Genomic DNA, 15513 nt, shown 5'->3' with positions numbered 1-15513 from the left:
AGTCGGCAGTTAGGAAGGAAAACGCAATGTTAGCATTTATGTCAAGAGGGCTCGAATACAAGAGCAGGGATGTACTTCTGAGGCTGTATAAGGCTTTGGTCAGACCTTATTTGGAGTATTGTGAGCAGTTTTGGGCCCGTATCTAAGGAAGGATTTGCTGGCTTTGTAAAAGGTCCAGAGGAGGTTCACAAGAATGATCCCTGGAATTATCGTATGTGACATGGTGGGCAATTCTGGGTCTGTACTCGTTGGGAGTTTAGAACGATGAGGGGGAGGATACTGCAAGGCCTGGATAGAGTGGACGTGGAGAGAATGTTTCCACTTGTAGGAAAAGTGGAACCAGAGGACATAACCTCAGGCTAAAGGGACGATCCTTCAAAACAGAGATGAGGAGGAATTTCTTCAGACAGAGGGTGGTGAATCTGTGGAATTCTTTGCTGCAGAAGGCTGTGGAGGCCAAATCACTGTGTGTCTTTAAGACAGAGATAGATACATTCTTGATTAATAAGGGGGTCAGGGGTTATGGGAAGAAGGCAGCAGGCTGGCGATGAGAAAAATATCAGCCATGATTGAATGGTGGAGCAGACCCGATGGGTCGAGTGGCCTAATTCTGCTCCTATGCCTTATGGAAGATGCTGTACTGGAACAGTTTGGCTAGGGGTGCGGCAAGTTCTGGAGCTAGTTTTCAGTACTGTTGCCGGAACAATACCCCTTTGACCTTCCTCCTGCTCTGGTAATAATAACAATAATCTTTATTATTGTCACAAGTAGGCTTACATTACAACTGCAATGAAGTTACTGTCAAAATCCCCTAGATGCCACACCTGTTCAGGTACAAAAAGGGAGAATTCAAAACGTCCAAATTACCTAACACCTTTCAGGACTTGTGGGAGGAAACCGGAGCACCCGGAGGAAACCCACGCAGACATAGGGGAGAACGTGAAGACTCTGCATGGACAGTTACCCAAGCCGGGAATCGAACCTGGGACCCTGGCGCTGTGAAGCAACAGTGCTAACTACGGTGCTACTGCGCCACCCATTCCGTACCTGCAGTGAGTGTTGCTGTAGCCACTTGGGAAAATGGGAACATAGGAGCAGGAGTACACCAATCGGCCTGCAAGCCTGCTCCATCATTCAACTAGATCATGGCAGATCATCTACCTCAATGCCATCTTCTTGAATGATCATCATATCCCTTGCTGTAATTGCTTTCTAGAAATCTATCAACATTTTTTTTAAGCTTCCCCCCATGAAGAGGGAGTGTGTGTGTGTGTGTGTGGGGGGGGGGGGGGGGGGCGAGCCAAATCAGAAAGGAGGACAATGGTCTCAACAAACTCCCTTCTCAAATGCTTGATCCCTCAATCAGTCACTAAGTATCTTTTAAAGAGGGAGCCATTCCAGGAAATCGTAAGCAAGCCTAATAGTGACTCCCTTACCTTCCGGTCCTTCCGGTTGTTGAATACCAGCAGTAGGATTGACACTGAGGCAGGAAGGCCATTAGAGTGCCTTGCTGCCCCAGACTTAATCAAAACTGAGGCAGAAACATGGTGGGGGACCCCTCCGTCCACCCTCTGATAAAATGCCCTCAACCTCCAAACTCACCTCAGGGGAGGGCATTTAATTTCACCCTTCAGAGCCCCATGCGGCGCAGTGGTTAGCACTGGGACTACAGCGCTGAGGACCCAGGTTCGAATTCGGCCCTGGGTCACTGTCCGTGTGGAGTTTGCACATTCTCCCCATGTCTGCGTGGGTTTCACCCCCACAACCCAAAGTAATGTGCAGGCTTGGTGGATTGGCTGTGCTAAATTGCCCCTTAATTGGAAAAAAATAATTGGGTCCTCGAAATTTACTTTAAAATATTTATTCTGCCCTTTGCGTGCATTTCTGATACCAAATATTGTTAGCTGGTCTTGTACATTCCACCCTTTTTCAACATCCAGATAATGCTCCCCACATGTTTAAGCTTTGTGTCTATTCATATGATTTAATTGAAGCAGCACGGTAGCACAGTGGTTAGCACTGTTGCTTTACCAGGTAGCCAGGTTCGATTCCTGGCCTGGGTCACTCTCTGTGCGGAATCTGCACGTTCTCCCTGTGTCTCTGTGTGTTTCCTCCGGGTGCTTCAGTTCCCTCCCACAAATCCCGAAAGACATGCTGTTAGGTAATTTGGACATTTTGAATTCACCCTGTGTACCCGAACAGGCGCCGGAATGTGGCGACTAGGGACTTTTCACAGTAACTTCATTGCAGTTTTAAGCCTACTTATTATAAAAAGATTATTATAAGTGTAGAAGGTTGTGTAAGAGCAGCAATGAGTCAGCAGCGATTTCCAGAAAGCTGTGAGTGCTCACTGATGCCCAGTAATCACCAGTGAAAGTAATAACTGGCACCTTCTTCAGTAACATTACTTTGTCATGTTTTTTCTGATATAGAATAGCAACTTGGCACATTAATATGCTGGTTACTCTGGAAAGCAAGATATATGATTGAAAAATGCTGTTTGAATAACATCAGGGGCGAAATTCTCCCCCAACGGCGCGGTGTCCGCCGACTGGCGCCCAAAACGGCGCCAATCAGACGGGCATTGCGCCGCCCCAAAGGTGCGGAATGCTCTGCACCTTTGGGGGCCGAGCCCCAACATTGAGGGGCTAGGCCGGCGCCGGAGGGATTTCCGCCCCGCCAGCTTCCGGAAATGGCGTTTGTTGCCCCGCCAGCTGGCGCGGAAATGACATCTCCGGGCGGCGCATGCGCGGGAGCGTCAGCGGCTGCTGACAATTTCACGCGTATGCACAGTGGGGAGAGTCACTTCCGCCTCTGCCATGGTGGAGGCCGTTGCGGAGGCGGAAGGGAAAGAGTGCCCCCACGGCACAGGCCCGCCCGCGGATTGGTGGGCCCCGATCGCGGGCCAGGCCACCGTGGGGGCACCCCCCGGGGCAGATCGCCCCGCGCCCCCCCCCCAGGACCCCGGAGCCCGCCCACGCCGCCTTGTCCCGCCGGTAAATACCTACTTTAATTTACGCCGGCGGGACAGGCAATTTCTTGGCGGGACTTCGGCCCATCCGGGCCGGAGAATTGAGCGGGGGGGCCCACCAACCGGCGCGGCCCGATTCCCGCCCCCGCCAAATATCCGGTACCGGAGACTTCGGCGGGGGCAGGATTCACGGCGGCCAACGGCCATTCTCCGACCCGGCGGGGGATCGGAGAATGGCGACCCTGATATTGCTGTACATTTACAATGCTATTGAGTTTGTTTTCCATTCAGTATCCATTTTGCAGTAGCATTGGTTATATGATTGTTCTTAGTTTGATTCATGAGGTTTTAATACATGTGAATTTATAAAAGAATATTCTGTTATAATTGACTTCTGAATTGAATAGTCTAAGAAATACTTGATTAGGCCATCAAAGGTAGCAACATGCTTAATATGAGAGAAAGAAGAAATAATTTAGATTTATACAGCACTTTTTACAGCACCAGGATATCTCACAACACTTCAGAGTCCATACAGGAGCAGTCTGATGTTCATTGTATCAATTATGCCTTTATGCCACCGCACTACTCTACAGCTGTGGAGAAACGTTGGTGATTTGCTCATTCTTCACATTATTACCTCAGATTTAAATGTGAGCATATTCCTATGGCTGAATTTTACCCTCATGTCAGGAGGAAATCCCACCTTAGAGAGCTGCCGAATAATCCAATGACCAACAGCTCTGACAAATAGGAGCCTGGACTTAAGATGAGTCCAGGGAATCAGTGGGACAAGCTGACAATCCACCATGAGGTGAGTGGAGGGCTGGATCTGTGAGGCCAGCGTGGGAGGGTAAAGAGGGAAGCATGATCTTATTTTTTTTTGGGGGGTGGGGTTATTTAGATGGTCAAAGGGGAACAAGAGGGGAATTCTCCCCTTTCTGCCGGCCTGCCCATATGACATGGGCCTCCCTCTGCCATGAGTTAAATAGTGGTGGGTACAGGATAAAGTCCTTAAGTGGCCATTAATTGACTTCAATAAGACCGAAGGCTGGTGGGCCACCCAATGGTGACATCATCCACCATAACATTTAAGACAGGTAGTGGGTGGATAGGTAGGTAGTGGACAGGCCACAAATTTAGGTTTACAAGCCCTTCCTACCTTCAAACTCGCTGGTTGGGGAGTGTAAATTCTAGCCCTTAACTTTGTTAGCTTTATTCGAATAATTCTGGAAAAATACATGCAGTTTGATCTTTTAAAATCTTAAAAACACACAATTACAAATGATGTAATGCTGTATTATCTTCCTATGATCTTTGAATTAGGTCTTTTATATATCCATATCTTATAATGAAACTACAGTTTCTCAGAAAAAAGATTGTTCTTTTATCGTCAATTTGCAATTAAATAATTTATTATTCACAGGCATCTACAATCAGTTATCAGTGATGATTTTTCAGTTTAAAGAAATGTGTTTAAACTGACTAAAACTCAGAAAGCACTCTAAATCAGCAGGTATCTTTTAACAATAGAAATTAGTATTTGGAAGGAGTGGGGGGAGACGAGGAGATCTGGATTTTCTTTCAGGGTTTGGCCATTTAGTTACTGCTCATTGTGATTAGAATTTAATTCTAGTTTATTTTGATGATGTTCTTGTTCAAGCTATTGTCATATACTGCCTTGTACAATAAATGTTCTCACCAAGAAGGCACACTTGCTGCTGTAATTATATCTTTGAAGTAATTCTTATGTTATCTAAAGAAAGCCTTTACATTGAAGAAGAAAAAACTATTTAATATATGACTTAAGTATAACAGAAGTTGTAAATGAAAATATCAAGTATTTTAAACTTTCTGCTACTCCCATTGTGATTTTTATGAAAGAAAATCTGTATCTTAACTTACTGAATAATATCCAAAGTGCCTTTATTATTTTTCACTGTAAAGGATGTATGAGATAGTATTTTTATCCTCTAAACAATTGGAGTATAAAATCAATCTTAAGGATTCCTTAAATGTTATTAGTTATCAGACATTAAGCAAAACTCAAATGCATTGTCGTTAATCAACAATTTGAGTAATTAACAATTATTATAAAACACATTATGATAGATAAGATGGAGAAAAGGATTTTATAACAAAGATCATTAAATTATATTCACTTTTTGATTCTACTTCTTCTTGAGGTGCCATGGGTGATCTTGGCTCCCCAATCTCATTGTGTATGAAAATGGCCGACACTTCTTGTTCACAAATCTTATACCTTTTGTACTTCTGACTGTGTTGCTCTATTTCATCCTTCATCTGCCTCTTGCTCTGCTGCCCTCAATGTTACTAGCCACTATCAGATGTTCTAGTTTTTCTCTCCCAAGAACATGCACAAGGAATTGTAGTTGTCTCTTGGTGATCATTTGTAAAAGTTCCTCTTTTGTGGCTGTTTTCCTAAAAACTCCGTCATTAGTTGTGTATGTTGTCCAAGAAAATCCTCATCGCAGAAATCATCTGTTGCCTTTAATTTATCTTTCATTGTCTTTCTTATATTCCACTATTCACGGGCGAAATTCTCCTACCCGCCCCGCCACATTTCTGCCCCGACCGGCCGGCGGGAGTCTCCGTAACACCGGCCGGTCAATGGGGTTTCCCATTGTGGGGCAGCCCCACGCCGTCGGGAAACCCCCGGGCGCCGGCAAAACGGAGACTCCCGCCGGCGGAGAATGACGCCCCACATCGATGCAGCATTGTTGATCAGATGTCGCATTTTAGTAACCTCATTCTGCATTCCAGGGAAAAGTTCTTGGGCTGGGTTCTCCGCCCCCCGACGCTGAAATTATATTCTGCAATGGGGCGGAGAATCTGTTTTTGCGCACCAAATTGGGCGAGCGGCCATTGCGGGGCACTATTTTGGCGGTCCAGGGGCGGGATTCTCCGAAATGGAGGCAGCGTGTTCGCGCTGTCGTGAACGCCGTCGAGGTTCACGACGGCGGAAACGGCCCCTATCCCGACCGATTCAGGGCCCGATAATGGTGGGCTAGGAGCGGGGCCGCGTCATTTACACACGCCAGGCCTTGTTGCCACGTAAAGGCGGCACCGCATTCATGACGCGGCCGGCGCCGCATAACTGGCGTCACCCGCGCATGCGTGGTTGCCGTCCTCTCCGAGTCCGCCCCGCAAGTAGATGTCAGACGGATCTTGCGGGGCTGCGGAAGAAAGGAGGTCCTCCTTCAGAGAGGACGGCCCGCGATCGGTGCCCACCGATCGCGGGTGACACCCCATTTGAGGCCCCCCCCGGTGCAGGATCCCCCCCCCCCCCAGCGTTCCTGCGCTGTTCCTGCCGGCAGCGACCAGGTGTGGACGGCACCGGGGGGAACCCGCCGTTTTGGGCTGGCCGCTCGGCCCATCTGGGCCTGAGAATATCAGGGGTGCCGGAGAATCGTCATTGTGGGTGTCTCGGGCGATTCTCCGGCCTGCACCGCGCGGAACTCAACGGGGCCATTCTCGCCGCTTGGGAGAATCGCGGGAAAGCGTCGGACCGGCGTTGCGGGAAAATTTGGCGACCCAGTCGATTCTCCCAAACGGCGCGGGAGCAGAGAATCGCGCCCCAGGTCTGCAGGCTGAGTCCACCATGGAGCATGGAGCGGCACTGGAGGCCGCCGCCGTCCGCATGCTCGTGGGGGGGCCGTATCGGCAGCTAGAGCTGCGACCTCCACGACAGCTGCCTGCTAGACCTCTGCAAGGCAGTGAATCTGTGGCCTTTGATACCAGTTTTCCTGGTGTAAATGACCACAGTTTTCACGATGACGTGGGGACATAGTCCCAAAAACGGTGAATCCAGACCCTGATTTCGAAAGAGACCTGACATTTGTGTGAAGATTTGTTTTGCATGTGTGATGCACTCCAATGTCATTTTTCTCATCAGATGTTATTAGGCTACCTAGGTAAGAAAGCAATTCTGCTCTTTCCCGGGGGGTTAAAACAGTGTATAACTTGATGGTTATTTCAGAAAATATATTAAAGAAAAGCAGCATAAATAGGTAAATAATTTAATTAAGGAATTATTTAAAACAAATTAAGGCTGGCAGGAGAGGTGGTGTCAAGGTTGCAGCATGTGGGAACTTCTGGATAACACTGTAATCCAGGGAAAAAACGTCTGCAATAAGTGTTTGCGGCTTGAGAAACTTTGGCTGTGAGTCATTGAGCTGGAGACTGAGCTGTGGGCACTGTGATACATCTGGGAGGGAGAGAGTTACCTGTATGCTTTGTTTCAGGAGGTGGTTATACCCCTTAAGATAGAGTCTTCTGGTTTGGATAGTCATCAGGGATAGGGGTGTGTGACTGCAGCTGAGCAGGGAAGGGGGTTCAGAAGGCAGGCGTGTCAGCCTCCGCAATTGTCCAACAGGTTTGAGGTTCCTTCAGCTTGTTTGGATGAAAGTGAGCACCGCATGGAAGATGAGCTGACTGACCATGGCACTGTGGCATGGGATGCTGTTAAAAATTGGGGGAGCATAGAAGAAGGTAGTAGTAGTAGGGGACAGAATAGTGAAGGGGATGAATACTGTTCTCTGTCACAAGGAGTTAGAGTCCAGGCGGCTGTGCCCAGGCCTGCTCGGTACCAGGGTTTGGGGCATTTGCTCTGGGCTGGAGAGGAACTCGCAGTGGAATGGCGAAGATCACATTGTCATGGTCCAATGTAGGTACCAACGACATAGGTAGGATGAGGAAAGAGGTTCTGCATAAAGAGCTTGAGGAGCTATACACTAAATTAAACAACAGAACCTCCAAGGTTATAAACTCTGGATTGTTAACTGAACTGCGTGCAAATTGGCATAGAGTGCATACAATTAAAGAGATGACTACATGGCTGAATACCTGGTGTGGGAGAAGTGGGTTTCAGTTCTTAGAATCCATAGAATCCATAAAATCTCTGTACTGCAGAAGGAGTCCATTCGGGCCTTCGAGTCAGCACCGACCCACTCCTGCAATACCGTCTGGGGAACCATCTAGGCTTAGTGTTAGGATCCGTAAGGCCAGAAAGTTAGACACCAGTTAAGTTGGTGCGGGTGCAGGGCACAGTTTAGTTATCGGGGCTAAGGCACAGACTGTGTACATTTGTTCACAATAAACACCTGTTAACACCGTTGAAACCTACCTCGGTGCTCTGTCTGATGGGTGTGGGTGTGGGACGGTCAGTGCTGGCCTGTGGGAGGGGGGGTGGGAGACGACTGCAGGCACCCTGGGTGGACCGTGCACCCCCCCTCCCCCACTGCCACGACCGTCCCCAGCACCCCCACCCCAAGGATTAACCGGCAGGACCGTGTGATGGACTGGTCAGCTCGCATGCAGAGTTCACCCAGGTGGAAGGTGGAACTGTGGGCATGAGTCAGGCATTGTCATACGATGTGGAGCACGGAGCTCATCGCAGACCAGGTTGTCATCATCCTAAGTCCCATAGACCAGAGAGTCATAGAATCATAGAATTTACAGTGCTGAAGGAGGCCATTCGGCCCATCGAGTCTGCACCGGCACCTGGAAAAGCACCCGACTCAAGCCCACGCCTCCACCCTACCCCCATAAACCAGTAACCCCACTTAATCTTTTGGATACTAAGGGCAATTTAGCATGGTCAATCCACCTAACCCGCGCATCTTTGGACTGTGGGAGGAAACCGGAGCACCCGGAGGAAACCCACACAGACCCGGGGAGAACGTACAAACTCCGCACAGACAGTGACCCAAGCTGGGAATCGAACCTCGGACCCTGGAGCTGTGAAGCAACTGTGTTAATCACTGCGCTACTGCGCTGCTCTCTGTCCCATGACCAGACCCGCTGTCACTGCCAACCCAGTGCCCCCAGCTCATCGTGCCGCAGGAATATTTCGTGGAGGGGGTGTGCATGCGGGTGGTTGGGTGGTATGGGAGGTGAGGGGGTGTGGGTGTGGGATGGTGGTGTCCGTGGCCCTGTCCACCAACACCGCTCTCCCTCTAGTCGGTGAAAAGTGAGGTGACGAGGGCATCCCATGCGCGCTGGCCCTGGTGATTGCGTTGTGCGGCCTCCCGTGCCTGCCCGGGCCCCATGTCCTGCTATTTGTCCCACTCCCCTGCATCCTCCTCGCCTGAAGAGGACTGCACATCGCATATCCTCCAGCACATCGTCCCTCTGCTGATCAATGTTGTAGAGGCCACCACGATGCGGACGATCCTCTTAGCCTCATACTGGAGGCCCCTCCAGAGTGGTCCAGGCACCTGAAGCGCATCTTCAGGATTCTGAAGCACTGCTCAACCACACCCCTGGTCACTGTACGGGCATCGTTGTAGCCGGTCTCTGCGTCAGTCCGTGGCCTCTGGATAGGCGTCATCAGCCATGACCGCAACGGGTAACCCCTGTTGCCCAGCAGCCAACCCCGCAGCCGGGGGGAGCCCCTCAAACATGTCGGGGATCACCGAGTGTGCCAAGATGAATGCGTCATGCATGCTGCCCGGGTACCGGGCGCAGACGTGCATAATGCTCATCTGTTGGTCACACACCAGCTGGACATTCATAGAGTGGTAGCCCTTCCTGTTTGTGTAGAGTGGCCTGTTATCCGCTGGTGGCTGTAGGGTGACATGCATGCCATCGATCACCCCCTGGACCCGGGGCATCCCGGCAATGGCAGCGAACTCCACTGCCCAGGCATCCTGGTGGGCACGGTCCACATGGTACTGGATGTACTGCTCCACCTGGGCATATAGGGCCTCCAGGATCGCTCGGATGTACCTGAGTCTGCGATATCCCGAACAGATCCCCACTCGGCGACTGGAACGACTCCGTGGCATAGAAGTTGAGCGCGACCATCACCTTGAAGGTCACCGGGAGCGGGTGTCCTCCCCCATACCCCTGCGGTGCCAGGTGTGCCATCATCTGGCATATGTGTCGCACTGTCACTCTGCTCAACCGCAGTCTCCTTCTGCACGCCCTTCCGGCAGCTCCTCAAACAACATGCGGTTGTGGTACATGTGGGGCCTCATCCGGTGCCCCCTTGGCACCTCCTCCTCCTCGGCCTGTTGGACGGACGGCCCTCCAACATGTGTGGCCACCACTGCCCCTCTGCAGCCCGTTCCTCTGCTGCAGCCACCGCCTCCTCTCTGAGCGGCCTCCGCTCACACTGCTGCACAGAATCTTGGTGTCTGAAAGCCATTCTCTGCAGGGGGTGAAATGCCAACATGTTAGTGTGGTGCATACTCCCGTGCCCATCCAGGTACCATGGGATAATTGTGGCCCTGGGTTGGCACTGCAGGTCCCACCCACGCATGTCCCCCCCCCCCCCCCCCACACCAGCCCCATCAGTATCCGGCCCCGTCGGTGCCCCCGGTCCTGGCGTCCATCCCTGCTGCCAGGGGCACCGTTGACTGGCACTGCCTTCACTGGAGGCTGCCCTGGTGGGTGGCTGCTTGTTGGGCGGGGTCTTCGGGGGCAGGGAGGGGCAAGCTGTTGCGGGGAGTGGGGTGCGGAGGTGGGTGCACCCATGCAGCCGGTGTCACTGTGTAGAACCAGGCGCTGGGGCCGGTGGTCGGCAAGAAGGCTGCCGTAATAGCGATCGGTGCCTGGGCACTGCCCCAGTGCTGTGCGGGAGCAATCCGGCTGCTCGGCCTGTCCTCTCCTCTTCCCTCCCCCAGCCCAGGCACGGCCACCCCCACCCCACCGTGGCCAGCACGGCCGGTGTCCGGGCCAGCAGCTCTCAGTCACTCCATGCCATTTCCTACGTCCTCTCTCTCGTTCAGCAGCCAGAACGCCAGGTTCACGATTTTTATAACCGCAAGTGAACCACGCTGTCGGGAACTCGGCCCATTGGAAGCGGTGAATCGCGGAAGCCCCAGAGCACCGGGCATCATGCCCGTGAATGATATGCCTACTGTACTTTCAGCCCATGTGTCGAGCACCACATTTACGCCATTTTGGAGGAGCATCCCCATTTGGCGTCAAACCGGCATCTACCCCGATTGCTGTGTCGGAAGCTATTCTCCGCTCAATCGCGTTTCACGATTTTGGCGTCGGCAATCGGAGAATTCAGCCCATGCAATCCAAATGGGTGAAGGTAAGAAATACTAAGGGGAAGAAGACACTGGTGGGAGTAGTCTATAGGCCCCAAACAATAGCTACACTGGAGCACAAGAGAATAAACCAGGAGATAATGGCATGTAGAAAAAGGCAGAACTTTAATCACGTGTGACTTTAATCTTCATGTGGATTGGGGAAAATCAATTTGACAGAGGTAGCCATAAGGAAGAATTTATAGAGTGTATGTGGGACAGTTTCCTGAAACAGTACGTTGTAGATCCAACAACAGATCAGGCCATTTTGGACCATTGCCAACTGCTCATGCTGCAGGCCCTCCCGCCCGACAGGTGCATGAGGAGGCAGAGGGTGACAATGACCACATCGTCAGGCATGCAGAGGACGAGGATTCGGATCCTGATGGGCCACAGGGGTAGGAGCAGGAGCAGGTGGTGGTGCCAAGGCACTGGAGGCGCCCATGCGGCCGCGAGTGTACCGGGACCGCATGCCATTTCAGGACTACCGGATACGGCATGCAGGAGACTCTGATTGAGTCGGGAGACCGTGGCACATGTATGCCACCTCATGGCGCAGCTGGCACCACGTGGAACAGGGGGTGACATGCTATCCCAGTGACCGTCAAGGTCACAGTTGCCCTCAATTTCTTTGCCACGGGGTCTTTCCAGGCGCCGAGCGGGGACCTGTATGGAACCTCGCAGGCATCAGTGCACCAGTGCATCTGGGCCGTCACTGACGCCCTGTATGCCATCTCCAACAGATACATATATTTTCCGGAGGACCGCGCACACCAGGCTGACCGGTCAGCGGGATTCGCCTCCATGGCCGGGATTCCGATGGTCCAGGGGGTGATTGATGTAGTGCACGTCAGCTTGCATCCACCCTCGGATAACAGGGATGTTTTCCTGAACAGGAAGAACTACTCGATGAGCATTCAGGTGGTCTGCGATCATCGCATGAAGATAATGCATGTGTGCGCCCAATACCCTGGCAGCGTGCATGATGCATTCATACTGGCTCATTCTTTCATCCCTGCTATTTTCGAGGGACCCCCCCCCCCAATCCCCGGCTGAGGGGCTGGTTGCTGGGTGACAGGGGTTACCCATTGCGGTCATGCCTGATGATGCCCTATACGGAGGCCACAGACTTAACGCGGACACCCGCTATAAGGAGGCCCATGCAGCAACCAGGGGTGTTGTGGAGAGGTGCTATGGCCTCCTGAAGATGAGATTCCGGTGCCTGGACCGCTCTGGAGGGGCCCTGCAGTACCGCCCCGACAGGGTTAGGCGCATAGTTGTGGTCTCCTGTATGTTGCACAACATTGCCCAACAGAGGGGTGATGTCCTGGAGGAGGATGCACAGGGGGAGCCCGATGACGGCGACGCCTCTGTACATGAGGATGAGTATAGGGAGGGGAGAGGGGGCACAGGCATGACCTGGGGGCGGGATATGGCCGGGAGGTTGCATGACGACACCGGCTAGGAGAGCGAGCACGTGAGGCGTTGATCGCCGCACGTTTCACCAACTAGGGGGAGGGCATCGCTGAGCAAGTGATTGCGCACAACCGCACCACCCAGCACCCCCCACTTCCCGCGCCATCGCACAACCCTACCGCCCACACCACCACTTTCACAGCACCTTACACCTGCGGCACATCATGAGTATTTTAACACAGTTGCTTGTGTCAGCGGGTGTGAGCAGTGCCACGTTGAATGATGACAACCCGCTCCGCGATGCACTGTGAGCTCCGGTGGACAATGTCTGACTCATGGCCGTATCTGAACCCTCCACCTCGGTGGTCCCTGTATCTGTCATGGACAATTCACCACGTGGCCATGTGGGGCAGCTGGCATTGGTGTGCTGAGGGCGACGGGGTGTTGCGGGGGGGAAGAAACACACACCCGGCCTGACCATTGTACAGAACTTCGACCCGCAGCGGCACTGGGTCCCACTCACGACCCTTCAGGCACCGGACATAGCACAGAGGCATCTAGGTTTGGTGTAACAGTGACTTTAATCGTGACATTCACATACAAGTGCCCTAGCCCCTACAACTAAGCTGTGCCCTGCACCCGTGCCAACTTACTACGTGTCTAACTTCTTGGCCTTACAGGCCCTACCACTACGCCTTGGTGTTTCCCCAGACAGTACAGCAGGAGTGGAGGCGGACTGCTGAGACTCCTGCCCTGCGACGTTGGTCCCCACCGGCGCGTATTTCCTGGGGTGTCCCGGCTTGGATGGGCCAGCCTGCTCCGCCCGCTGCCCACCAGATGCACCAGGGACAGAACGGGGGGAGTACGAGCGTGCCGGGACCTCCCTTGCTGGAGTGACCGGGACGGGGCCTCGAAACTCTTCCTCCCTCGGGGAGCCCGGTGGCCCCCGGGCCTCACTATGGGATGGTGGTGCGCGCAGAGACAGGCGCCATGGCACCACCAACACCTGGCGCTGCCAATCCTGGAGGCCTGCTGTGGAATCGACCAGGGTCTGAACGTTCCCAGCGATGGAGCTCAGGCAGTGTGCCATCCCTGTCAGGGACTGCACAATCTCCCGCTGGGATTCTGCAACATCATCCAGCATGTGGGCAAGGCCGCTGATGCTCTCTGCGATGGCCAGCTGGGACAGGGCCATGGCCTGCTGAGATTGGGCCAGACCCCGGAGCGCGGCGGCAATATCCAGCTGGCTCTGCTGCATGGCTGCCTGTGAGATGCTAGCTCTGTCCTGGGCCACGGATGACGCATGCCCATCAAGCTCCTTGCAGAACCTGACCCATAGCTGAAACCGTTGCCCCCATTGCCTCCACCGTGGACGCCACTCGTGCGGTGATGGCCACTCCCTGCTCCTGGACGTGGATGGACTCCTCCAACTGCGTCTGCAGATGCTGGAAGACGGCCGCCATCCCGTTGTCCACTCCCGGGGTTTCCAAATGCATCGGGTCTGTGGGTGGGTCTGGCAAGTCCAGGAACCCGGGAACCGTCTGGGCGGCAGCTGGATGCTGGGCCTGGGCTGCCCTCCGACTGTCCAGCCCCTCGGCTGCTCCTACCTCCACCTGCTGTACCGGTTCGGCTGTGTGGTGCACACCAGTCAGTGACCGCGAAGCCTCATCACTTATGTGCCCAACCGAGGTGAGTGTATCTGCGATGGTGGATGTTGTGGGTGACAGCAGTGACGCATACCCGAGGTCCTCATCTGTCCCCAGGTCTGGGTTCTCCTGTGTCGATCCTTGGACTGATGCAACTATTCTGCGGCCCATGTTAGTTGCCATGTCCAGTGTGTCCATTGTCTGTCTGGCCCTCCTCTGTGCGTCACTGTCCAGAGTCCCGTCCTCTCTCCATCACTGTCCTGGCTCGCAGCCCTCTCCGTGTCCTGACTGTCCATCCTGTGTTTGTCCGTGTCGTGTCTGTCCGTCCTCTGTACGTCCCCCCCCAGTGTCCCGGCCTCAGAGGAGGGCCCTCCTGTCCGTCTTCCTTCCCCCCTCTGCCGTGCATCCGTGAGGGCGGATGAGCTTGCAGCTGGACGGCGGGGGCTTGTCCGAGACATCCCTGGACGATCGGCTCCTGGCCCTGGGGAAGACAATGAGGCATGTATTGTTAGACATGCAGAGTCGGGTGTGAGGGGGTGGAGGGGACAGTGTGAGGGGGTGGAGTGTCACGGGTGGGTTAGGGGGTGGAGGGATATGTGTCACGGGTTGGGTTGAAAGGGGGGGGCTTGGGGACAGTGGTAGGGGGTGCAGTGTGAGGGGGGTGGGGGGAGGTGATGGGCTGAGGAGGTGTAGCCAGGCAGGGGAATCTCACTTGGTCCTCCGCCTCCGATCTGGCATGGCGCTACCTTCCGGGTGAGGTCCAGAGCCCTCTGCTCATGGACGGTGAGGGGGTGCAGAACAGGTGATCCTTCTCCGGTTCTTGCACGCTCACGATGGTTGTGAGCAGTCTTACCCTGCGGGGGGGGGGGGGGGGAGCAACAGAGTTAGGTGGTCAGCATCAAGACGCGCAGATGTTGGCAACATTATGACTGGGTGGGGGACACTTGGCACCACGCCATGGCAGCTATCAAAGGGACAGGGGGGGGGGGCGTTGCCCATAGTGACATATGTAACATTTCACAAAATGCTGCAAGGACCTGCATTCACCAGTTAATCAATGCAATTTGTCAAAGAGCTTCGGAGCTTATTATTTTTGACAAATTCCCAGTGAAGATGAGGGGTCATTGCATTCTACAGGATTTCTGGTTTTCCAAACGCAATAGGGGCTGTCAATGGAACACGTATTGAATTGATGGCACCAAGAAATGACATTGTTTCATTCATCAACTGGAAGGGTTTCCATTCTTTAAATGTGATGATCGTGTGTGATGCACAAATGAGGATTCTCACTTTAAATACACAAAAAAAAAATTGTCCTAAAAAACTCAATGTTAAACCGATCAATGAAAATACCAACAGGAGTTAAAGGATGGTTACTGGGTAATAAGGGATGCACATGGAGCAACACGGCAGGTAG

The sequence above is a fragment of the Scyliorhinus torazame genome, chromosome 11, assembly GCF_047496885.1.
Source record: "Scyliorhinus torazame isolate Kashiwa2021f chromosome 11, sScyTor2.1, whole genome shotgun sequence".
Taxonomy (NCBI): Eukaryota; Metazoa; Chordata; class Chondrichthyes; order Carcharhiniformes; family Scyliorhinidae; genus Scyliorhinus; species Scyliorhinus torazame.
Note: the sequence above shows the minus strand (reverse complement) of the source record.